The sequence below is a fragment of the Ostrinia nubilalis genome, chromosome Z (genome assembly GCF_963855985.1).
Source record: "Ostrinia nubilalis chromosome Z, ilOstNubi1.1, whole genome shotgun sequence".
In the NCBI taxonomy this organism is placed as follows: Eukaryota; Metazoa; Arthropoda; class Insecta; order Lepidoptera; family Crambidae; genus Ostrinia; species Ostrinia nubilalis.
Window position 1 is genome coordinate 20,570,979 of NC_087119.1, and position 26,483 is coordinate 20,597,461.

Here is a 26,483-nt window from a genome sequence, read left to right on the forward strand (position 1 = left end):
ATGTGCAAAAATATAAATAAATAAATGTTATCCTATCTTATATACACACACACTTATCTGCAAAAACGTTTAATAAAACGTTTCATTACCCGAACGTAGTTAGAATAAGCCACCTCTTTTGTGTGCCGACGTTCTGTCGGACTGAGCACGCTGACTGGCGATACCTACTCACGGATTGCGCGCAAATTTTTGCGAAGTACCCACTTATTTAGTTAATCTTTAATTTTATATTCTGTTAATATAAAGTTATCGTTCTCAGTTTGGTTATTATGTTTCCAATCCAAAGCTAGTGTTACTAAACATTGTGCTTCTCTCACGTTAGTGAATTGTTTTAATTCTTGGGGAAATAAAAATCTTAAACTAGATATAAATTCAATTATCATAGCTCAATATACAAAATCTGAAAACAGTTATTGTGTAAACTTAAAAGCGAAGGCAAAATTTCAAACAACAGCTACATTTTATTTGAAGCAGAAAATTACCATCAGAATACTATTAAGTATTTATTAAATAAAAAAGAAGTAGTAAAAATATTAACTCGCAGAAGAATGGGACACCTGGCCTATTATATTTACCGGTGATTTTACTAATACTTTAGCACCCGGGCGATCCCAGTTGCACTTTAAAGTATTGTTTTCAATATCAGAGTTATTATTCCAGCAAATACAATTATTTCTTACAAGTTTACAGAAATAACAAGTTATATTCGTATCCTTACTAATACTTAAAAACTAATCTCAAACTACGAATAAATTTTACCACAATGCAAGAACCTCTAGGATAGATTAAACATATTTGAATATTTTTTTATTACGTGAGAGTTATATTGATATAACCTAAAATTATATTCCGCACAAAGTGTCCGTCATGCAACAACTAATCGTTGAAAAGTTATCATAGAATCGATTAAAAGAAAAGCAGCAGGCTAATCTAGAAAATTACCTTGAATTATATTCTTAAATTTTGAAGCAAGACCTTCTGCTTCGCATTTTGATAATTTTACTTAACGATAATACCTATTATGTATAAATATTCTTTATAAAGGTCTTATTTATTTAAATAACGTATTTATCATAGTTTTGATTTCACTAAAGATCTCTAAACATCTACCTGGTAAATATGAAAATCTCGAGGATGCAGCGACGAAGTATAATTTATGGTTAAACAAACTTATCTTAAGTGAAGTTTGACCGTAATTATACGAGTCGCTGCATCCGAAGAGATTTTCATTCCCGCCCTACCCCTAAGTTTACACTTAACTTACCCTTACTTAACTTTAGCGAAATCATACTCTGAAATGAATGACGACTCGACGGTTGGAGGGGTGTGACGTAAGCGTGCCCCACTACCGCCGGATATCGAGTCATAACAAGTACTTTTTTGTATTGTATGCTCTAAAATGTTCGATGCCTAGTACAATGAGAAGTGGACTACCTGGTAAATATGAAAATCTCGAGGATGCAGCGACTCGTATAATTACGGTCAAACTTCACTTAAGGTAAGTTTGTTTAACCATAAATTAAAATACACTCACTTCAAGTTCCACGTTTCATCAGTAACATGTATTGCTATGGTTGTTGGTAACTGTGTGCTAACTTTCTTATAATTATGTAAAGAGTTTAATAATATAAGGTGTGCAATATGTAACGTATTTATGAGGTATTTATATTATTATGTATCATGAGCAATAGTTGTGCTTAGTAGTGCTCTCCCTGTTTGGGTGTCCACGGAAGATCAGCGTCATGGCATTATCTACTGAGATGCTACGACACCATGCTGAGTGGATACCTTTTCAGTATCATTACCTAATCATTAAATAATGTTAAGTATTGTAAGTGTATTGTCGATGATACTGAATAAACATTTTTTCTTTCCGCTTTATAGTACTAAAATGTTTAGATTTATAGATAGACAAAGATAAGTGTTTTGATTGACCAATCACATTTCATTATTTCCACATCTACTCTCCGCTCTGCACAGCATCGATTCGCGTCAAATTCTATAAAGTCGTCCGCCAGACACATTTCCTCTCTTCTCCGCTTTGATGGAAACAGGGCCTTACGCTTATTGGAATATTATTAATAATATTTCCCATAGAAAATGTCCATTTCAAGCAGTAAGCTAACGACTTAACAAGATATAAAGATATAACTACAAACTTATCTTGCGTGAATGTAAAATTGTGATTGATAAATGGCTTCATACGCTCACTTATCAGGAGATTGAAAATCTCTTAAACGGGTGACTTGGGTTCCTTCTATTCTATATTGTTAAAGACAACACACTCTTAAAACACACACTTACACACACCATACACATACACACATACACACACACACCACACACATACACACATATACATACACACATCACACACATACACACAGCGCGCCTAAAGTAGTAATGTTTATGGAATATTTTTATGGAAGTGGGCGTTAGTAGTCGCACCACAGTTCTCTGAAACTATTGCGGCTATTATCGTACACGCTATTTCATGTACAATTTTTCTTGTCTCCAATAAATACATTTTGAATTTGAATTTTGAACTCGCAGCCCCCTAGAATCAAGACGGGAGTTAGCATAGACGCCTCGGTAATTAGATTCATCGGACACGAAGTTCAGCGCTAAACCAATATTGAATCCAACGATTCTAACTTCCAATAAGTACTAGGAAGTTCTATTGATATTTACACTTCGGTGTATTATAGCGACTTAGCAGTTTAAGGCTAGGTTGCACCAACTTACTTTAACTTTACCAAACGTCAAAAGTCTGTCAAACTCCATACGAAATCACCGGTTATGGTAGTCACATTCATATACTTAGTCATATTTGAAAGCGAATTCATGATACAGCTGATAGTCATCTAGTTTAGAATTGACTTGTTTAGCTTAAGATTGCATTAAAAAGCACATTTTTATTTATTTATTAACAACATTTGCCGAATCTTATATTAGAAGAAGTGTTATTCCCGAGTTTTCCCTCAATAAAATTGCATTAAGTTTTGGTTCTTAATATGACACCAAGCTCAAAACACAACTGACATTCATGTATATCTTTCAAGACTAATGGATTTCAATTCTATATTTGTACTTGAGTAGGTACCTACATTTGTACTTGAGTGAAGCCTTCAAGTATCACTGTTATAATAAAATAACGCATCTCCTAAAAACTATTAAAGAAGCCGCAACGTGAAATGTGTCTGTAAAGCCATCTAAAGTTCTTGCCCCGCCTGTTGTGAGCTACATTGCGTTCCCTTCTGATTTCGTTCTCTGAACGTTTTTATCGACTACCCCAATACAGATGCCGTAAATCATTTTACTTGAAGCGAACACCGACGCCCCACCCCACACGCTGATCGAAACCAGACCTTATACTAAATAACATACGGTGCATGCTACTATATTCATATTCAGTCGTAAGGTCCGGCAATCGCGCCACGATTGCTTTGGCAAGTTTTCTTTAAATCTAATATTTTTCAGAATGACTGCTTTATACAATCATGATTTTTGATATCAATGCTCGATATGAATTCATTGATGAGAAAATTTGGTTTTGTGATTGTACCTAAATAGGTAACGTGTGTTAATGCATTCTAAGTAGGTATATGGCAAAAATACTTTTATGTGACAGATACTTTATCTATACTAATATTATAAATGCGAAAGTAACTCTGTCTGTCTGTGTGTCTGTCTCGCTGTCACGCCTAAACCACTGAACCGATTTTGATGAAATTTATGAAATTTGGCAGGGAGATAGTTTGAGTCCCGGGAAAGGACATAAGATAGTTTTTAGCCCGGTTTAGTTAAAGTTTTTCTGTGACAGACAAAATTCCACGCGAACGAAGTCGCGGGCGGATAGCTAATAAAACAATATTTAAAGGACCACTCACATCATCAATTTTAACAGTCGAAGAAAATAAAAATCTAAATAGATGGGCTGAATTAAAATAAAATAGTTTTGTACAAGCCAATTTATTTTATTTTAATTTTGTGTATTTTTTATTTTGATTTACTAACACAGATCTAAAAGTCAGTCAGTGCCTGAAATAAATATTTTTCATTTATTTTATCTATTCTTCTCATCAAACTTTTGGTAGTATTCCTAAATACATACATGAATAAAGGACAGAATGTCCTTTGCCGTAGATATGACGATTCACAGTCGTAGGTTGCACGTTGAAAATAAATTATTTCAGTAGACATGAGAGAGAAGCTAATGAATGAGCGTAGGTAATATTAATGAAGCGATGCGCACTGCAGTTATAAGAACCAAAGCACACGATGCGGTGCGGCGCCGCACTGCAAAGATTTCGCCGTGCCGCACCTAAGGTTGCCAGGTCCAAAATCACAAAAGCCGGACTTTGTGCTTCATTTGGCCGGACATTTTACCCTAAAAGCCGGACATGTGACGGGGGGGGGGGGGGAGTGCAATATTAGTGTCAGCTCATGAGTGAGTACTATCATCATCGGTTGCTAACCAACATCCTGATGCGTGCGCTTCATATGATTCTGTGGCTCGACTTTTGCCTGGCGCGGCAACCAAATATAAAAAGCCTAACAAAAGCCGGACAGGCCGGACAAGGCAATATATGGCCGGACAAGTCCCTAAAAAGCCAAACATGCCTGGACGCCTGGCAACCCTAGCCGCACCGTAGCGCTCGTGTGCCCGCCCGCTACAGATATTTCTATGTAAAGCTGGCGGTTCGCATCGCGACAGAGATACAGGTCTCTGACTTAATCAAATAACGGTCGCGGTCTCCCGTCTCGGTCTCGTGTCTCGGTCTCCTGTCTCAGTCGCGGTGCGAACCGCCACCTTAATCGACGAAGCGACACCGCTCCGGCGTCGCACCGCCGCCGCAACGCATCGTGTGCTTGTCCCTAATACTTGTTTACTAATTTAATTGGGATGTATTCGCTCGTTAATTGCACATTTCGCAACCATGGATACAGTGGACAGCACATCAGACTATACATATATCTGTAGCAAAATAGTCAGTATTACAACGAGATAAGATGTCACTGTGCATAACTTGGTGTACTGTCGTCCGTACTTGTCTAAACTCAATGATTAATTTGCTCACTTTGTTAACAAATGTATTTTAAATTTTACGTCCGAGCTCACTCGGTAAGTTTTCGTGGTTCAACCTTTTTAGTTGACTTTTTTGTTATAATTCGGATTTTAAATTTAATAAAAGGCCGTCTAATGAATTTGATAAGTTTATGTTTTTTTTTTAAATAAATACTTATTCCAATTTGTGTATAACAAGCTATTAGGTACTTTACTTTTTTCAGTCATGTAGGTACAGTTTATTTTATTATTTTGTGATCCTGTTGTAATTTTGTTTATGCATAACAAGGCAGGTATTTGTTATGCATAAACACACAATCACACCTATTGTTAAGTAGGATGCACAGTGTTCTACATTCTGATTTATACATATAATAGATGTAAGTATTATACAATATACACACTCGTATAAATTGTATTGTGTTTGAACTCTACAACTAAATAAGACTTCGACTGTAGTTTATTTTTAGCCAATGCCCAAATTCACATTTTCTAATCTAGAGTATTATTAGTATAAATAATAATAAAAGCATACTTAAAAACTACACAGATCCGCATAAACATTTGCGTGTAATAGGTAATTCTCAAAAAAATTGTCGCAAGAGTTGACACCACAATAGAAAATTTAACTATTGTGGCAAGTTGATCTTGCTTTTAATATCGCCTGTGTGTGTTCACACAATGTATACTTTAACATGTTGTGACAGATGACAGGCTCGGCAATATAAAAAATACATTCATACAGTAAATATTAGTGTATTGTTAAAGCCAAGGCACACGATGCATTGTGGCGACAGTACGGCACCGGAGCGGTGTCACTACCTCGTTTTATATCGAAATATCTGTGGCAAGCACACGAGCTGTACGGCGTCGTGTGCCCGCCACAGATATAATAGGTATTTCTATAAAAAACACAACGCGCCGCCGCAACACATCGTGTGCTTTGGCTCTTACTGTCGCAAGGCTTAGCAACCACAATTATAAGACTTAACTAAAGTGCCAATTATGTAACCTGCTCTTAATATAGGCCTAATTACAACCACACATTGTATAAACAAGTATGGAGAGTGTTCGGCCGGTAGGATATAATTACATAAGCAAACTAAGCTACGAAACAACGCAATACATGTCGACACTTATTCAGAAATGGTAATTAAGTATGACGTTCTGATAAAATATCTACCTATTATAAAAAGTACACCATTATAAGTAACTCCGCGATATCAAGACAGTAGTAACAGGTGTCGACATGTAAAAAGATGAGTTATTTTTTTCTGATCAGGGCATTGGCTAAAGTATTTATTATGAGAATGGCATAGTTGTGTGTTTTAATTGAAGTAGGTAATAAACATTATGATGAATGTAAAAATAACGAATACTGAAATGCTATTTACAAACTATCACAGATTTCCCAGGAACAATTTACCTCGCAATCTAATTAATGCCAATGTAATCAAATGAAAGCCCTTTTTTTTGTGAAGGAAAATACATTGATTTGTATACCCACCAGCCGCGGGGGCAGTTAGTGGGTTATGTGGGGTTCTCCCTGCCAGAAGGGCAGGGCCTACCCACTAAAAACCTGACGTTGCCCTCGGTAGCCATATGAGTCGGGAACGCGGGCCATCACTATCGGCGTTTGCCTCAAGCATTCGTCCGCGTTCCCTGCTCGGCATTTCACTCGCTTAGTGCGCAGCCCCAAACCAAGGAAGGCGTTATTACGCCTTCAACCTCCTGCGAGCGGCACGCAGGACACGTGCTGCGCCGTCGCGGCCTCTTTAGACGCCACCAGACACCCCCGTATCTGATGGCCGAGGCCTATTAGGAAGGGGCAGATGGAGGTCATAGAGCCTCCTTCTGTGCCCATGACGTCGGCGGCGGGCAATGGGTGCGTCGGGTGATGCTTCCCGCTCCCTCTCCGCCGCTTCCTTCTGTGAAATGACTGCTTCACAGAAGGTGAGAACTCCACGCCACGCCTCCTCTCCGTTGGTCATATGGTGGACTAAGACCGGTAGAGAGAGGTCATTTCCTACGCATATATTGAGGGCCGCACGCTCATCCGCCCAAGCTGGGCATTCTTGGAGCGTTGAAAGCCTTGATTAATCCCTTTAACTGTCCACTGTGCAAGCCAGGTCCGGGTAAAACGCAATCGCATTCCTGTGAACTATCCCCAATCGGGATAAAGTGGGTAAGTGATTACTAGTAACGACCGGCGAATGCCCACATAGAATGGTCCTTTCACGGAATGCTCCAAAGCGCAACGTTACATCAAATTAAACATCTACAGACTTCAATTTTGAATCAATGTAGGAAGCTAAATGGTTAAAGCCGATCGCAACCAATCGTGAGAAATAAGACTTCACTTTGCGAATTGTTGAGAACTTAATCGTGAAATGCTCGTTGATATTACAATTGACTTTAATAGTTTCTTTATTGTTTCTTTTAGATCTTTACTTATTTCTATTTTTTTTCTTATGTATATTTAGATGTACTTGGCTGAGTTAAACCACCTTACTTTGACTTTAACAAACGTACATAATGCATAGGTTAATGTTATAGTTAGGTACTGTTATAGTAAGATGGTGCTGCTGATGCTGCTGACTCTGCCGTGTATTTATATACAGGAAATCTGTCTTTTCGTTAAAAAGAACTTGTCGTTATTTGAGACATTAAATAGTAAACGTCATAAAAACAAAATATGCTCGAAAACACATAAGACTGCTTTGTTCACGAAAAATGTCACGGGTATGGCACCACGTATTTTCAATAAGTTACCGGACAACATAAGAAATAAAGAAGAATTAATTTCCTTTAAAAATGCATTATTTCACTTTCTGGTTGAGAAGGCATACTACTCCATTAACGAATTCCTCCTGGACAATTTAAAAATGTGATCATAAAAATTAAATGTTTGCATGTAAAATTATAAAATGAACAGGTTTTAAGTAAATTAGTTAATTAGTATTAAGTAACCATTTATATGTATATTGCACGCCATCTGCTTGGCAAATTGTAGCTGAACAATTTTACGTTTAAATTTAAGATCCATCAATGTATGATATGTACCTACAATTGCAATAAACTAATTTGATTTGATTTGATTTGATTTGCTATCCAGCCTAAATCTGCTATTACAGTGTGTGCTAATACACATAAGCAGATAAGTACACATACCTACATTATGTTTATTACAAAAAGCTTTACCCGCCATCATTTTAATAGAGTAAAGGACGATGAACGGACGATGAATTATTATTCATCATTTTAAAATAAATATTATCGACAGTTGTTTTAAATAAAAACACAATATGAATGAAACTGGATAAATTCGAAAAATACAACTTCAAAATAACACCGAATTTTGCCCGCGGTATCAGAACACGAGTGAAGAATAAACCTGCCTGACAAACGAAATAAAACGTCGTGAATGCAGGTATTCACACAAAGGGCACAACCTCAACTATCACAGTCCAAAGCCTTTTAAATCGGACTCTCTTGAAAATATTTCTCAATGCTACAAAATGCGCAGATAAAATGTTTCAAAATATTAGTTCTATTATTCGAGATAGCAGAATTACTAAATAAAGTGTATCCGATTTATCGCCTCAATAGAGAAGGCTTTATCGCTATTGTTTATGGATGAACGTAATTGATAACATAACTCATCAATTAATATCGAATGAGTTACTTAAGTGGTGGGGTTTTTGTAATAAGTTATGTTAACACTTTAAATACAGCAGTTCCTAGCATGATAATAGTTGATAATGTGACTGCTTTAACATCAGCCAGTAAGAGTCGCGGTCCTCCCAATTCAGAGGTTAGCCGAAATAAACAGAGAGATTTATATTATTTCGTATGAATTTCATAAAAAGCTGTTATTTTTACATTTCAAATAGACGCATCAATTTTGTTTAGGTATTTGTATAGATTGATTGTTTGTTCAGTTATTTAAATAAACAACACGTTACATACACCCAGATAGTCTTTTGTATCGGTCAATTAATTCTACATGGAATATTAAAACAAAAGCGCTTTTTCGCTTTTAAAATTATATTCCTAAATTTATATAATATAGAAACGTGGTGCGCAGTAAAAGTGACATTTTAGTTTACGTATAGTTTACATTTTATCTCATATCTAATTTTTGGCCGAACTTTGCTTGACTGTCAAGAGAAAACGCTTTGACATGCATTTATTATTTTGGCTGTTACGTGTAAATAGTACTACCTATGTAAACGCAATATCGTTGAAATGAAAATTCAAACGACCAAAATTACCTACTAATGCAAATTTTCCAAAATCTATGAGTATCTGCCTCTCCTCCAGTCCTGGATCTGTCAATAGGCCGCGGCCTAGGGGCGGCAGCGTCCTAGGGGCAGTAGATTTCAGATGACGCTTACTCGATTTCAGAAGATAAAAGTTAAATAAAGATCCAACCCCACCCTAGGCTACGGGCGGCAAAACTGTAAATCCGCCACTGTTCTCCTCGCCCAGCCCGTCTGGCCAGCGTGGGGAGTTTACGTTACGCCAATTCCTTTATTTGCATCTGGTATTTCAAATCACTCTTTTCAAACCCTTTATTGTCACTAGCGTTTGAAAGGCACAAAACATTACTTAGTTTACACATGAAAATATTTTTTTTTTATTGTAAACTAGCTTTTGCCCGTGGCTTCACCCGCGTGAAATTTATTTTGTTATTCTGGGTTATAAACAATAATACTGTAAAGTTTCATCAACATCCGGTCATCCAAACTTTCGCATTTATAATATTAGTAGGATGTAATACGTAACACGCTCCTACACAATACTAACATAGGTAATACAATTTACATTTGGGCAAATGCATTGACTAATGATGACTCTATTCTATTCTATTCTGTTCTGTTCTGTTCTGTTCTGTTCTGTTCTGTTCTGTTCTGGTCTGTTCTGTTCTGTTCTGTTCTGTTCTGTTCTGTTCTGTTCTGTTCTGTTCTGTTCTGTTCTGTTCTGTTCTGTTCTGTTCTGTTCTGTTCTGTTCTGTTCTGTTCTGTTCTGTTCTGTTCTGTTCTGTTCTGTTCTGTTCTGTTCTGTTCTGTTCTGTTCTGTTCTGTTCTGTTCTGTTCTGTTCTGTTCTGTTCTGTTCTGTTCTGTTCTGTTCTGTTCTGTTCTGTTCTGTTCTGTTCTGTTCTGTTCTGTTCTGTTCTGTTCTGTTCTGTTCTGTTCTGTTCTGTTCTGTTCTGTTCTGTTCTGTTCTGTTCTGTTCTGTTCTGTTCTGTTCTGTTCTGTTCTGTTCTGTTCTGTTCTGTTCTGTTCTGTTCTGTTCTGTTCTGTTCTGTTCTGTTCTGTTCTGTTCTGTTCTGTTCTGGTCTGTTCTGTTCTGTTCTGTTCTGTTCTGTTCTGTTCTGTTCTGTTCTGTTCTGTTCTGTTCTGTTCTGTTCTGTTCTGTTCTGTTCTGTTCTGTTCTGTTCTGTTCTGTTCTGTTCTATTCTATTCTATTCTATTCTATTCTATTCTATTCTATTCTATTCTATTCTCAAATTAATACTATTAGTTCATTAGGAAATGAACTATTAATTAACGGAAATGAATTATTAATTAAAAGCTCCCGAAAGTTGAATGAATCTGGTAAGTTTAATCCTTTACATTCGGACACTGAGTGGGTTGCTTTGCTTCAAAGGACGATAAGCCAGTGGTACTAATAGTTGTCTAACTATCATTGGTAAAGGAATTATAAACACAAACGAGATGAGTTTCTACAAGCTAATCATACGTAGGAGTTTATTATGGAACTGAAAATACAGCTGGCTGTACAGCCACCATTTTCCGCAGCGAAATGCCTTTTGACTTTTGAATTGCCTTTGACTAAAACAAGGGGGAAAAAATCTAGAAACCATTCTGTGTGGAATGAATGTATAATGTATGTGTGCTACCAGGATGATAAATGGAACTGAAGCGTATTAGACTAAGAGCTAGTGAACGCCAGACCTACGTTATTTTATAAAGGCTGAAAGTTTGTCAGCGCATGCTCCCAACATAGCTAAGAACCATGGCCAAACATGAAGTTTGGGTCATGGTGGCTTTGGCAGACAGACGGTACTAAAGGTGTGTAAAATACCAACTTAGTTACGTCAAAGTATAAAGGCTGATTTTTTGATATTTCCTTCAAAATGTTATTAGAAATGACGTCATGAATTGACAGACACCTACCATGGTGGCAGCCCTTAGCCAGACACCTTAAAGTTCATGAAAATATAGTCCTACTTACGTCATACTATAAAAGCTGATATTTACATAAAATATTTGAACTATCATTTGATGAAGTTTCCTCATCAGCCAGACACTTCTGATGGTTCCTTCGCCTTGCCAGACAGCTTTTAGGGTGGCTGAAAGTGCGAACGCGAGGCACTATAAATATTGATTTTTGTACTTTTTCTTAAGTTACTCAAGTATTTGAGTCTGTAAATCATCATCTCATGTTGATGAGCTGATGATGGAAGGTAAGTACAACTCCTTAAGGCTTAAGTAATCCCTAATTTTAAAGTGATTACCTCTGAAAGTTGCCTAGAGTAAAGTTCTTAGCAACATTATCATTACCTATGTTAATGCTAATGTTGCTAAGAACTTTACTCTAGGCGTTTAGCAACTATTTTGAAGATAAAATTTGTGGCACTACATATTCCATGTATATAAATTCTAGTGAGGATTTGGGGGTCCTAATTCAATATAGAATTGTTATAGTATTATTTGATACTATACATTTGATTATACTATGCATAGTAATCGATATATCGTGATGGTTTCGCTGGAAAGATACTCTGCAGCGCAACCACTTTCAATAACAAAATACGGCGAAACCTGTGACATAGTTTTTTTTAAATAGGACTAGAATTTTATAGACATTTCAAAGATTTATTTTAGAAACTTACACTAGTTAAATCAAAAGTATGTAGTTCCGCCGGGGAGCATGACGTGAATTATCCTACAACTCCTAAGCGTTAAGGAGTTGTACCTTCCATCAACATGTGATGATGACTAGCTGATGCAAACACCCAAATAACTTTAGAAACTATACTTATATAATATACTGGTTAAAGAATTGTCCTCCAACTCATAAGCCTTAAGGAGTTGTACTTACCTTCCATCATCAGCTCATCAACATGAGATGATGATTTACAGACTCAAATACTTGAGTAACTTAAGAAAAAGTACAAAAAACAATATTTATAGTGCCTCGCGTTCGCACTTTCAGCCACCCTAAAAGCTGTCTGGCAAGGCGAAGGAACCATCAGAAGTGTCTGGCTGATGAGGAAACTTCATCAAATGATAGTTCAAATATTTTATGTAAATATCAGCTTTTATAGTATGACGTAAGTAGGACTACATTTTCATGAACTTTAAGGTGTCTGGCTAAGGGCTGCCACCATGGTAGGTGTCTGTCAATTAATGACGTCATTTCTAATAACATTTTGAAGGAAATATCAAAAAATCAGCCTTTATACTTTGACGTAATTAAGTTGGTATTTTACACACCTTTAGTACCGTCTGTCTGCCAAAGCCACCATGACCCAAACTTCATGTTTGGCCATGGTTCTTAGCTATGTTGGGAGCATGCGCTGACAAACTTTCAGCCTTTATAAAATAACGTAGGTCTGGCGTTCACTAGCTCTTAGTCTATATAGTTCGTTACTACAAAAGATTTTGAGAAGTTCAGCATACTTTAAAGCTGAATTTACATCAGCAGATTTTAAAGAGAATATGAACAAGGGTCACTTACTTTTAAAAATACTAACTGTAATTTATCTTTAAAATGTCATTATTTAATTACGATATTTTCGGAATAATCCTGTCACTGCACTCTAGTCCAACCTACAGCTTCAGAGCCTCGCTAGCCCAAATTTGGAAAGAAATCACATCGCCACACTATTTACAGATCTCGTCTGTTATAATATCTGCAAGCGGCCGCCCGCGACTTCGTACTAGTGGATCCCGTTTTGATAAAAATCCGTTCTTAGTGAGCACCTGCGTTCTAAAAGAAACCCCCATGCAACATTTAAGACTCTTATGCCCCTTTTCACCATCAATCCCTAACTTTTAAGTGACCCCTATATGGTAACATTTAACAGGAATTTTGTTTTCATAGGGGTCACTTTAAATTAGGAATCGATGGTGAAAACGGGCACTAGTTTCTGAGATTTCGTGATGAGTGACTGAGTCGGTCAATCAATCAGCCAGAGACCTTTCGCTTTTATAAACATACAATTCAACTTTCCTTAATACGCCACTTGAATTAACTTTGTGGAGACTCGGTCGTTCGTTCGTTTTAGTCAAATTCCCTGCCTTATTCAGTCATATGCTTACGACGGCTAAAATGCAGGAATCTAATCATAACATTATTTACACATCTCATCATACTATCCATTCGAGTCCTATTTAAAATTCACAGAAATATTATTAAATATGGGACCGTAATTATGGTTCCGGCGTCCGTTCACTCTGTAAATTTTAATCATACTCATGGTACTCTTCAAATTAGAACATACGCAGTTTAATCTGAGTTTCAGTATCAATGCCGTTGATAACAGCAGCTGAATAAAGATTTTCGCTGAATTACACAAGTTCCGCGTTGAATGGAATTCATATGTCTTTATTGGCGATGCATGAATAATATTAATATTCCCTCTTATTTAACATTTATCACGAAATTCAAAATCTGATGTGATCATTTACGCTAGTTTGTTTCCTTCGTATTATTAATTATTACAAATGAATGCAAAACTTTGTGGCCACGGATGGATCGCAAGCCAAATTAATATCATATTCATGCAAGGTATTTTCAAGCTAAAAATGTTTTTCGATATTAACGTCAACTTCATCTGTTACGAGAATTTTCAAGCTATGAAAGGGAATATGTTTAATTTAATGAGGTTTAAAATTTAATAGCTTTTAAATAAAAACTAGTCTTTAAAATACTTAACAATAAATGCTTCTATACTTAATAATAAATAAATAAGATAGAGATAGTTTTAGTCCCGGGAAAGGACATAGGATAGTTTTTATCCCGGTTTTTGAAACAGGGACGCGCGGGATAAAGTTTATCTGTGACAGACAAAATTTCACGCGGGCGAAGCCGCGGGCGGAATGCTAGTATTACTAATACTTAGGCTTTGTTTATACTAATACTGTATTAGTATAAACAAAGCCTCGACAAGTGCAAAAAATATTTCAAAGCAAAAGAAGTGTCAAATGAAAGATTCATGTGCAGCTCCTATCTTTAGTATTGTGCAAAGTATTGATTCAAGCTGCACAATAATGTTAGAAGTCGCTACTGCAATAATAAGCGCTCCTTTTCAAAACTGAAACCAATTGTTATGTTAGAGTTAGACAATACGCCGCCACACAAATAGTTTTTCAATCAGAACACAGTACCTACCTATTCATTCAAATGTGCCAGCAAAAAGTGGCGTATTAAGGAAACTTGTCATATATTAAAAACTTTACTACGCCCTGACCTTCGCGTTCGATTTGTTGGAGAGAGTTTTGCAAATACGAGTAGTTTATGTTATGTTCCGTACCTCAAAAGGAAAAAACGGAACCCTTATAGGATCACTTTGTTGTCCGTCTGTCTGTCTGTCAAGACCCTTTATCTCAAGAACGCGTGGACGTATCAAGCTGAAATTCACATGAAATACTCAAGTCTATTGTCCCTTTAAGCTGTGAAAATATCAAACTTCTAAGCCAAGCCAATCAAAAGATACAGCCGATTATGTCGATATTTTCAACAAATTTTCGACACTCGCAAAGGAATCAAAACCTACAGGATACTTCCCGTAAACTCAGAATCTTGAAATTTGGCATGAAGCATTGTCATATAATGCAAATATAGGAAAAATTGCGAAAATCACATTTTTTTACTTATATAATATAACAAAAATATTTTAATAAAATGAAACATACTACCTTATTTCTCACGAACGAATAAAGGTATCAAATTGAAATTTATACCAAATACCTAGGTATATTGTCCCTTTAACACTAGAAAGGCCGCCGTCCCATTTTTGTCCCACTCGCGAGTTTGATCAGCTCTAACTTTTTTATTTTTCAACGAAAGTCCATGAAACTTTTTGACTTTTTCTGATTTATTGAATTTTATCATTTTTTAATGTTTTTGATAATATAACATTGATAGATTTTTTTTTTAAATCGGTTTTACCTAGAAGCGCCACTGGGTCAATTTTGTCCCACCCTGGTATTTGCCACAATAATTCGATGAAGAGTCCTTTTTTCGAGAAGATACGAAAGTGGAGAGGTGAGGAGAGTTTAGGTGACTCGTGACAATGCAGAAATGTAAATATATTGTACTAGTTTTTGCCTGTGACTTCACCCGTGAGAAATTAAGTTTATCATAGAAAGACCTGATTTCTTGACACTTATCGTTGCTTTTTGACCTGATAACTGAATATTATTCTAAATTATAGCCTATATTATGTTATTCTGAAGTATTAACAATAAAATTGCAAAGTTTTATTAAGATCCGCTTAGTGTTTTTTGCGTAAAAGAGTGAAAAAACATCCATCGATCTAACCATGAATCCATACTCACTTAGTTCAAGGTCCAGGCATATATCCACCTATTCATCCATCCTATCCATTCATCAGTCCATCCATCCTTCAATTCATCAATATTTATTAACTTTTACATTTATAATATTAGTAGGAAGATGGCCTCTAGACATAAGCCAGTTCATACATTGTATGATTTGATACATTTTTAAAATGTGTGACTTATAAAATTTTGAAGATTAAACGTACATACTTCTCATTGTAATTGGTCAAAAACTTCATTGTTTGTGTACAGATAACAGAAAAATAACCATACCTATAGAAATTCCTGAACACATAGTACACCAGATAGACAAAAAACCATACAAAAAAACTTTGTGCAAAATGTGCACTATTATTTTTAAGATATTTTTTTTTCTTTAAAAATAACAATGACTAGTTAAAGTAGTAATTTCATGATTTTAATACAGTATACCACCACGTAATATGTGACTATTTTTAAATGAAACCAAAAATATCTAAATTTTAATAATTCCAAATTAAAACTGAATACATTTATATTTTTAAAGAAATAAGTACATATTCTTTTAACCACATAGATAAACCTTTTTTTGAGGATACTACAAATAATTTTAACCATAATATTCATGCCTGAAACTAAAAAATGTTACAAAATACATGCTGGGACAAAATTGACCCAGTGGCGCTTTTAGGGGGGTCGTAATCTTCGGCACTTCTAGTGTTAAGCAGTGAAAAAATCAAGCTTCTAAGTTAACGCAATCAAAAGATACAGCAGTTTATACCGACACCTTAGACGAATTTCCGTCACACGCTAGGGAATCAAAACCTACAAGGTACTTCCCGTGAACTCAGAATCTTGAAATTCGGCACGAAGCAACGTTATATAGTACAGATAAAGGAAAAATTGCGAAAATGATAAATTTGAAGTTACATAAAATATTAAAATATTAATTTTGCTTACATGACATAAAATATTTTTTTAATAATTATAAACTTACTACCTACCCTTTTTCACATGAACGCGTAGAGATATTAAAGTTGAAATTCATATCAAACACTTCTTAATTCTAATTGCCTCTAAACTGTGAAAAATTCTAAATCAACGCAAAAATTCAAAACGCTCTAAAACGATGACTATAAAATATTTTAAATAAATAACTTTAATAAAAGAACTTTTACAAGGTACTGGCCTACTATTTTAGTTATATTATAAAATAAAAAATATTAACTATGTTGACTCTCACGAAATTACCATAACTATGATTGTTCTAAACTGAACGGTTTGCGCAAGAGTCACTTCCAAAGTATTAAAATGTGTCCCCTCTCTGTAAGTTCCAAAATAAGATAATATTAAAACTTAAAAAAAATATATGATGTGCATTACGCATTACCATGCAATTGGTTTGAACGATATCTAGTAAGTAATTTGATTTAATACGTCATAAATTGTAAACCGCTACGTTTGTACGGCGGAACCCTCGGTGTGCGAGTCCGACTCGCACTTGGCCGGTTTTTTTTAACTTAACATAAGGGAAGAGATCTTTCAAATCTAATAAAAGCTAAAGGAGTGCTATCGAGATTTGGGGTCATAGCAACCACGATTCAAAGGAGCCACCCCAAAATGTCACGTAGTTTTATTTTACGAAGTAAAGGTCTACCGTATTGCTACCGTTTACCTTATTTTTTTTTAGTTTAATTAACTAAAAAAATAAGGAGCTTAATCTATGAGAATACAATACTTTGGTGCAGTAGTACAAATAAATCTGGCAGTCAAAAAGTTTTTCGTGTTATGAATGAATTTGAAGTACCTTAACTACTGAAAATGGAGGTATTCCTTTCTTGTTAAATGACCGTTTGAGCCATTTGACTGGCCGCTTGTGGCCTAATTTTGTTCGTCATTTCACCGATATTGGGCTCCAAGCGGGCGAAACTAATGCAATACGTGGGCGAGACGTGAATTATCGCTGTTGACACAACCCTCACGGTCCAGCGGTCAACTCAAAGGTGTACGTAGCATTAGGGCTGCCACAGAGACCGTTTCTTGCAGGTACTGTTTTTACAGAATCCCGTTTAGTCGTAAGTATACGTATTCACACTCTATACATATATACGTATACACACAAATATCCCGGTTTCAGTGTCTCGCAAAAAACCGATCTGTTCAAAGGAAGGTTTTGTCATTAAGCTGGACCGGTAAAAAACAGGATCTAGTTTAATTACAATTTTTTTAATAGAAGTGTTCCCACTAGCGGTTCCTTCATTTACTTTTTGCAAACACCCGTACCGCAAGAAACCGTACCTGCAAAAAACGGGATACTGTATACACAAGTCCAGTTTTGTGGAACCCATTAATACAGTGGACCTTGTTAGCTGGGAAAGGGCCCTTAGTCCCTGAAATTCAGTCTATCACTAGATTATCACGGTATAATAATATTAGGTGTTATACCGCGAAATCTAAATTCGCTTGTTAGAAATTACTACATTATTATTTACTCAAAATAACAATGTTTCACAGTCTAAATATAATTTACATTTAAGTGATTGGAATTTGGTAATTACTGAAACTAAATGAAGTAAAGTTTAGATGAATTATTTAATTAACTAATTATTATAACACCTATTAATACTGTAATTAATCTGCCAGCGTGAGCGGGAAGTTTATTCAATATTCAGGTGAAATATACATTACAATTAACTTTTATTCCAGAAAATAAACTGCTTACCAAAAGCTATTGGTAAACAAACATAATAATGCATTAAGAGAATAAATAGCGGCGAATTCATCAGTAAAATTTAATTTGTGTTGTGGTAATTAATTAATACACCTAAATGGAATAATTGGTTAAAACGTTTTATTCTGGAAACAACACTGATAGAACAGTCATTGACAAATAAGTATGCCATAGACAAAAATCCAAATCATAAAAACAGTATATGAAAATAAAAAGGAAAATGATATTTAAAAATAAAAATCGGTTCAGTGGTTTAGGCGTGAAGGCAAGACAGACAGACAGAGTTACTTTCGCATTTATAATATTAATGTTATAATTATATACGAGTAGTATAGATACTGCGTCATAAAGGTCTATTATGGTATTAGTGCACTTACTAATATACAACATATGTATAGAAATTATACCCTTAAGAACTTTATGCCACTGCAATAATATCACAGGTTTTCTATTTACCTACTTATTGAGCTTATATCCATGCATACTTAGCATTCATTAAAGCATTTGATATCCTATCTCTTCCCGGTTGAACTCACAAGGGAATTTTCAGAGGCCAAATCGAGGGTTTAAATAACAAGTTTAGTAGGGTAAGATTTGATCTGTGCCAAGGGCACTGACAAAATTGAGCCTGCAACAGGTATACGTAATTACCAAACTGTTGCGTCACAGGTGAAACTCATTCTTCTCGTGTTTTAGGGTTCCGTAGGCAAATGGCAAAAAAACAGAACCCTTATGGATTCGTCATGTCTGCCCGTATGTCACAGCCACTTTTTTCCGAAACTATAAAAACTATCATACTGTTGAAACTTGGTAAGTACCTACATGTATTCTGTGAACCACATTAAGATATTCACACAAAATAAAAAAAAAGCCAATGGGGGTTCCCCATACTTAGAACTGAGAACTGATAAAAAAAATTTTTTCATCAAACCTATACGTGTGATGTATCTATGGATAGGTCTTTAAAAATGATATTAAGGTTTCTAATATCATTTTTTTCTAAACTGAATAGTTCGCGTGAGAGACACTTCCATAGTGGTAAAGTAAATGGTAACTTCTAAAATAAGAGAATAATTAAACTAAAAAAAAATATATGATGTGCATTACCATGCAATCTTCCACCGAAAATTGCTTTGAACAAGAACTAGTAAATAGTTTTTTTATACGTCATAAATCGTAAACCAAACTACAAAAACTTTTATGCTGTTACGGAACCCTTCATGGGCGAGTCCGACTCGCACTTGGCCGGTTTTTTTATAACTTCTCCGAGGGGTTTTGCGCAGTCCCAGCTGTTAAGCTGGGCTAAATTAAAACATAACTCTGCAAGGATTGGGAAATTAAATAACCATGTAAACTTTATAAGTACTTACATGGTAACTCATTTACTTACGCCCGTATTCACAAACATTATTATGAGGTCTCACAGTGCGCGTGGGCGCACAGGGTGACACATGCACCAATCACAGAGCTCTATTCAATGCTGTGCGTTCGATTTGATGCTTCACTTATGCAAGCATCGTTTGTGAATACGGGCATTATCATGTCTGTTTGAGATATTTAATTATGATATGTAATCACTACCATTAACTAAGACACGTTTAATTAATTAATTAATAAAGTTTATTTTCTCACTACAATTTTCAGTATGATGGGCAAAGATAACATGGGCATATAAATGGTATAGTGAAGTCAGAAATTTGAAATTATCATTTTTTTTTTTCATACTAAATAAATTTTGTAAAATCCGATTTGTATGAAAATTTAAATAATTAAAATGAAGATATATTTCTGACTTCACCATACCATTTATATGCCCATGTTAACATGGACTAGTGTCGGCTCATATACCCATTTACCTAACACCCTGTATACTGTATATGTATAGGCAATGGTTGCCTGTGTCGAGGGAAACAAGTAATTCAGCTTGATTAAACTTTTTCGTACTATGGTACTTATGTACTTGTAAAGTATTTCTTTTGAAAACTGACCCGTGACTGAAATCTAAAAAAGAACTGCCACGGGGAAAAAATATTTCATCACCGCACAAAACAAAGTTTCACGTTGCTGTACACGAGTTTCCGTGTTTCTTGCCAAATACGAAACCGAGATATTTTATAAACACGTTGGACTCCCTTCAAAAAAGCAAAAAATGTTTCAGTACTTGTCTTCTGGGGGCGAATGAGTTTAAAGGCCTGTCCAGGAGGGCGAATTTTACGCGCGTAGGATCTATACGCGCGTTGGCGAGATACATTGCATCCGCAAGACACGCGCGATTTTTGTTTTGTTTTTTTCCATTCGTGTTTGTACAGTGTGGAAAGAAAAAACTAAAAGCATTTAGAGCTCCCGGACGGCTCCCGGAGATTTTTTGTTACAGTTTTTCAATCGGCAAAACGACTAAATTTTTCCCATGTATGCTCACTTTGATAGGGACTGAACGTTTGAATATATCCTTGTTTATCGACAAACTAAAGACTTCGTACGCGTGGAAATACATATGTAGTTTGAATAATATCTCCCGTTTTTGCAACACATGTTAACTTAAAGCCTTCCTCGACAAATGGGCTATCAAACAAACATATTATTTTTTGAATCGGACCAGTAATTACTGAGATTTGACAAAATACAACTCTCATGTTTGTTATCAAGAATCAGAACGATGGATTTCATTCGATTCATAGACACACAATTACTACAATTCATTAACGTAATCCTACTCATCGCTGGCCTAAAATTAGATGTAACGTAAATTAATCTCGTTCCGCAAATGGACAATCCATTTCCCAAATTAGCAACCACGTAACAATTGGACAAGTTTAGTGGCACCTCAATCAAATCGCATGCCACTTAGACAGCAGCTACTTATTACAGTGCACACTGGGCGACAGTCGCGGCGTTTAGACGCGGCGACTTGACGCCTGTTCTTGTCAATTTCATATATTATTAGCTTGTCGTCGCGACAGAGTCGCGGATTCACGACGACAGCTATACAAGATGTGGTTTTGTAAAATAACGCCCATCTCAGAGGTGGTAGTACACATGAAAGTAATTACAAGAAAAATATTAATAAAATTTTAACTATACTTTAATACTAAAAAACCTTTTTAAAACGGCTCCTAACGGCCTTTCGAGTCGGCGCCTGGCGCCTGTTACCTCCCACACCACCCCCGCGTACCCTGCTACACCACTGAGCACATGGCCGCCGCCCCGGGAGAGCGGAGGGACTGTCTGATAGCTCGCCCGCTAATAATACCATTGTCTTGATTTTATGGATTTTTCCATATTTTCTATTTTTTCATTCCATATTTCTTTTGGCAACAGTGTCGTATATACTACCACCCCTGAGAATGACGTTGTTTTACAAAACCACACCCTGTATATGAAATTACTCGCGCGCGCGTCTAGTCGCCGCGATTGTCGCCCAGTGTGCGCTGTCGCTTAGTGTTTCCTTAGCTGCGAATAAATTCTGCATGTTCATTTCATCTCCAAAGTGGTTTTGGAACTTGATGTCACCTCACTATTTTAAAAATCTCCTTGTTTTACTACGACGTTACACACGTTTAATGTCACAATATAGGTTTTCAAACTCATTACTTTTATAAGCAAAAAAGTTGAAACTCTTTGGAAACTAATTCTGTTGTTTAATATTTTCATAAACTTTTATTGTTATAAGGCTTAAAAAAATTAACTCTCAAGTTACGTTAGAAAGGTTTCTTGTGAGAATAGTTACCAGGGATATTTTAAGAAATTCCCGAACGTTTTTCATAATATTTACAAACGATCTTGTCTATTACAAACAGATCACCAAATGTAGGTAATTATGAATTGTTTATCATTTCCGCAACTGTATTTCACTGTAATTGAATGAATGAAATGAAAAATTGTTGAAAAATGCAGTTAGATTTTCCTAAACATTGACATAGTACTGCGACAAAAGTTCAATTCCCTCTCACACCGTTTAAACTAGGCATATATCCAGGTATTTGCCAATTTCAGAGCGTGCTCAATCAGCGATTGTAAACGGTGGACGCGTGTCCAGTGCACCTCAGCCGGTATTACAGCCCGCGCTCGCCCGCGTACTATTTGGGATGAACTGATTTTAAATTAGCCCGGATTAATTTCGCTTACAACTGATTAGTCAGTCACAACTAGGGTTGCCAGGCTAAAGCTGGACATGTTTGGCTTTTTACGGTCCTGTCCGGCCAAATATTGGCTTGTCTGGCCTGTCCGGCTTTTGTTAGGCTTTTTATTTGGGGCGATAGTCGAGCCACAGAATAATACGAAGCGCATGCATCAGGATGTTCACATGTCCGGCTTTTAAGGTAAAATGTCCGGCTAAATGAAGCACAGAGTCCGGCTTTTGTGTTTTTGGACCTGGCAACCCTAGTCACAACAGGTTACAACGATTGTGTAGTTGTGTTAGGACTACTATAGAGTATTTAATTTGATAGTGATTTTAAATTAAATTAAGTGAAGCTTTTAGACTATCATTTTTAGACTAGTATTATTTAAGCTCATGCTCATCACGGCACCTACGCTTGTGTACCAAACTAAAACGCCTACAAAGATTATGGAATTATGAGATAAAAATAAATGATTTATTTTTCTAATACATTTTGTACCAAACTAAAACGCCTACAAATATGATGGAATTATGAGATAAAAATAAATGATTTATTTTTCTAACACATTATTATATTCGTTGTAGATGAAAATAACAGACTAAACAATGGAATATTTTGATTGGATAAGAATAATTGCTTTATTTGGAACCAAGGTTTGAGCTAAAATAAGTAATAGCTACGAAGGATGAGACTGGATTAATTTACCTGGAATCGTACCTATAGGAAAAATTATTATAAAGGCTAAATACTGTACTGCTCTGATGTAATACTAAGGCTGAGTTGTACCACCTGACTTTGACCGCAACTATAATAATATAATGATAAGCCTGAAATTCTTTACTATTGGTATAATAATATCACAGCCACACGTCAGCGGCTGATGTGGGTGGGGGAATACCCCCAACAAGTACAAAGTATTATTGTTGCTTCTGAGTGATACATAGAAATACAAAGACCCTTCAAATCTCTCACGGTTTGATGTGACAAGTACCTACTTAGATACCTGACCGACTGTTGGACTGTTCACCGAGCATCCATTTAATATTCTGTTTTGGTAGTGGTTTTTTTACAACCTACCTGGATGCGGAAAATGCAGAGGCGTTTATCCAGCAGTGAAAAAGAAGAAGGTTGGTTGTAAGTACATGTTATATTGCCCACTTTAATATGGTTCCAACCTGATTGCATTTTTTGCATTTAATCTCTTCATAAGAACACCAAAGTATACTGAGATGATGGAGTTATAAAACACTTGCATTTAGGTACTAAACACATCTATTAACGTCACATTTTGATCGTGGTTTTTGGTTTAAAAACACAGCAATAACTGCAATAAAAGTATCCCAAAATAAAGAATATTCATTGTAGAATTGATTTCTACAGTTATTGTTTAAATATTAGTAACCACTTTGTCAAAATATTGATATGAATATCAGTATAAATTACAATGCGCAAACCGACATCGATTAGTATGGCGCGAGCGCCCGTCAAGGCAGGACCTGTGTCATTTTTCCCGCCGTGACGTTTACGTGCGTTCGTGTCGTGAAGCGGTGATTTGTACGGCGACCAAATACATTTGATACTATGCCGAGAGGCTGTTTCGAGTCGGCCGGCCGAGCAGAAATTGAAATGATGAATTTTAATTTCTTTGACGGATCTGGGTGTAACTATGTATAATATGTAGGTACCATGTATTTAATTGAATAAATAAATTATAAAAAAGCATATTCATTATGCTAGCACCCTTAACACAAGCATATTGGTTGCCTACTTTTGGACTAGATGGCGCTGTGAAATTGTCCAAAGATTTGTTTATTTATTTATCCGCTTTGAGTTTTGTTTCGTGAAGAAGAAAAAGAAGCGTTTTGTTTCGAGATAAGCTTTGTTGTTAAATCTATACTAATAAAAGAGGAAAGATTTAATTGTTTGTTTGTTTGTTTGGAGGCAATAGGCTCCGAAAAAAAATTCTTTCACGATTTAGAATCCTAATTTTTTTCTATGTAGGCTATAAAATATTTTCAAAAACTTTAGTCCAAAATCTTTGATAAAATTCGACGTTTAATAAATAAATTAGATAACATATTATTAATACTTTTTTTTTCAGTACGATTTTAGTACTTGTTTTTCAGAAATTCTACGATTTAACTAAACTTCTAAAGTGTTTATATTTTATGCATAATTTATTAACGTCTAAAATATACATAATTATATCCTATTGATAGATGACGTGCTTCGTATTTTATTAAAATTATTACCTGACTAGGTTAAAAAGGTGTGGAATGTTATTTTGGAGATAACTTGGTTCCATAGAAATATAGAGAGATGCTAAGTAATGCGCTGAGTTCGAAACTCAGTGTCGTATTAGAAATTCACACACACAAAGAAATCAAATTATGTGTTCATTATCCACTGCGGTATCAGTATTCAACGTTCGAATAATCTTTAGTACTATGCAAGCAATATAAACTGTTTACATAATGACGTCGCTACTGTCATCATTGCTTTCACAAGCAATATGTTCCAATTTGTTCCTTGTCACATTTCCCTTTAGTTTCTGTGATCTGTGCTTGTTTCTGAGTTGATATCAATGAAATATTCCTTAGTACTTTTGATTTAATTTTTTTTTTTTTTTGACACGTGTTTGAAAAATCCAGGTCAGATTACAATAAAATAACAAGTGAAAACGTAATATTGCATTGCAACTCGCAATTTCGCAATATTGATGAGGAGATTCCATTGGAAAGTCTGTATTCATTCCTAGGATTCCCCTAACACCATCAAATTCAAGAGAATTTAAGAGAGTGCAGTTTCCCATCTCATGCTTAGGGACCACGGTTTAAAACAGTGTGGTTGCATAGAGCCTGCAACGGGCAACCGCGTGCGCAGCTGCTCATACTAATTTTCGATACAAAAGCAAGTGTTGGCGCCCTCACGAGTTTTAGAGGAGTTCCATATGGTAGCGGGAGTAGACTTAAAGGAAATCTATGCTTCTCCGACGACCAGTTGTATGTGGAATACTCCAGAGTATGCGCACACAATAGCCTGGTGATTTTAGCACCTGAAGGAAAAACAAAAAAACATTGTTTGCAAAGAAATCTGCGGCAGGTGTAGTGTTTTAATTTTGTTTTAGAAAGATCTCATAATTTTGTAAGTATTCAAATATTTAAACATAATAATTTGTAGATTTTATATCAAAAAATAAAATCATTTAACAAAATTAATTTTCTTAGAAAATTTTAATTCTATTAGAAACATTTTCCACTTCATCGCAGAAGAAGTCGCGGGAAAAAAGCTAGTATGAAATATGTAGTATTGCCCGCGGCTTCACCCGCTTGAAATTTAGTTTGTCACAGATCGTCATAAATTATAGCCTATACATTGTTATTCTGGTCGACGCCAGGGATGGATGAGCGTCGCTGTCGCTGGCGACAGGGTCTTCTGGTTCAGGGTTCATGGCGTAGGTCTCAGGCAAAATGAAATGCACTACACACAGCACTAATAATAATAATTACACACAGCACTAGAGTCGTATCGGAACTGAATGAACCAAAGGTCTTGCGATAGGAACGTCCGACCCGAGTGATAGTTGAACACAGACTGCCTAGTACTGCTGTACTGTACTGTAAAGTTTCATCAAAATCTGTTCAGTAGTTTTTGCGTGAAAGTGTAACAAACATCCAGACATCCACACAAACTTCCGTATTTATAATATTAGTAAGACTAGTAAGAAGTAAGATAGTAAGATGAATTATTTTAGTTATTTGTTTACTTATAATAATATTTATTTATTTATTTCTTAGCTCTGTCTGATAATGGATCTGGAGGAGATGCAATATCCACCTCCATAACAAAACAATAGAACCCTATGGAGTTTGGGCTTGTGTGATTCGCCTTGACGAATATTTCGTATCCAGGGTCCGATGATGGAGCTGTAAGGGGGCAGATTTTTTTTTTCACTATGTGACTGTCTTTATTTTGTACTTAACATATATTTTACATATTATACCTA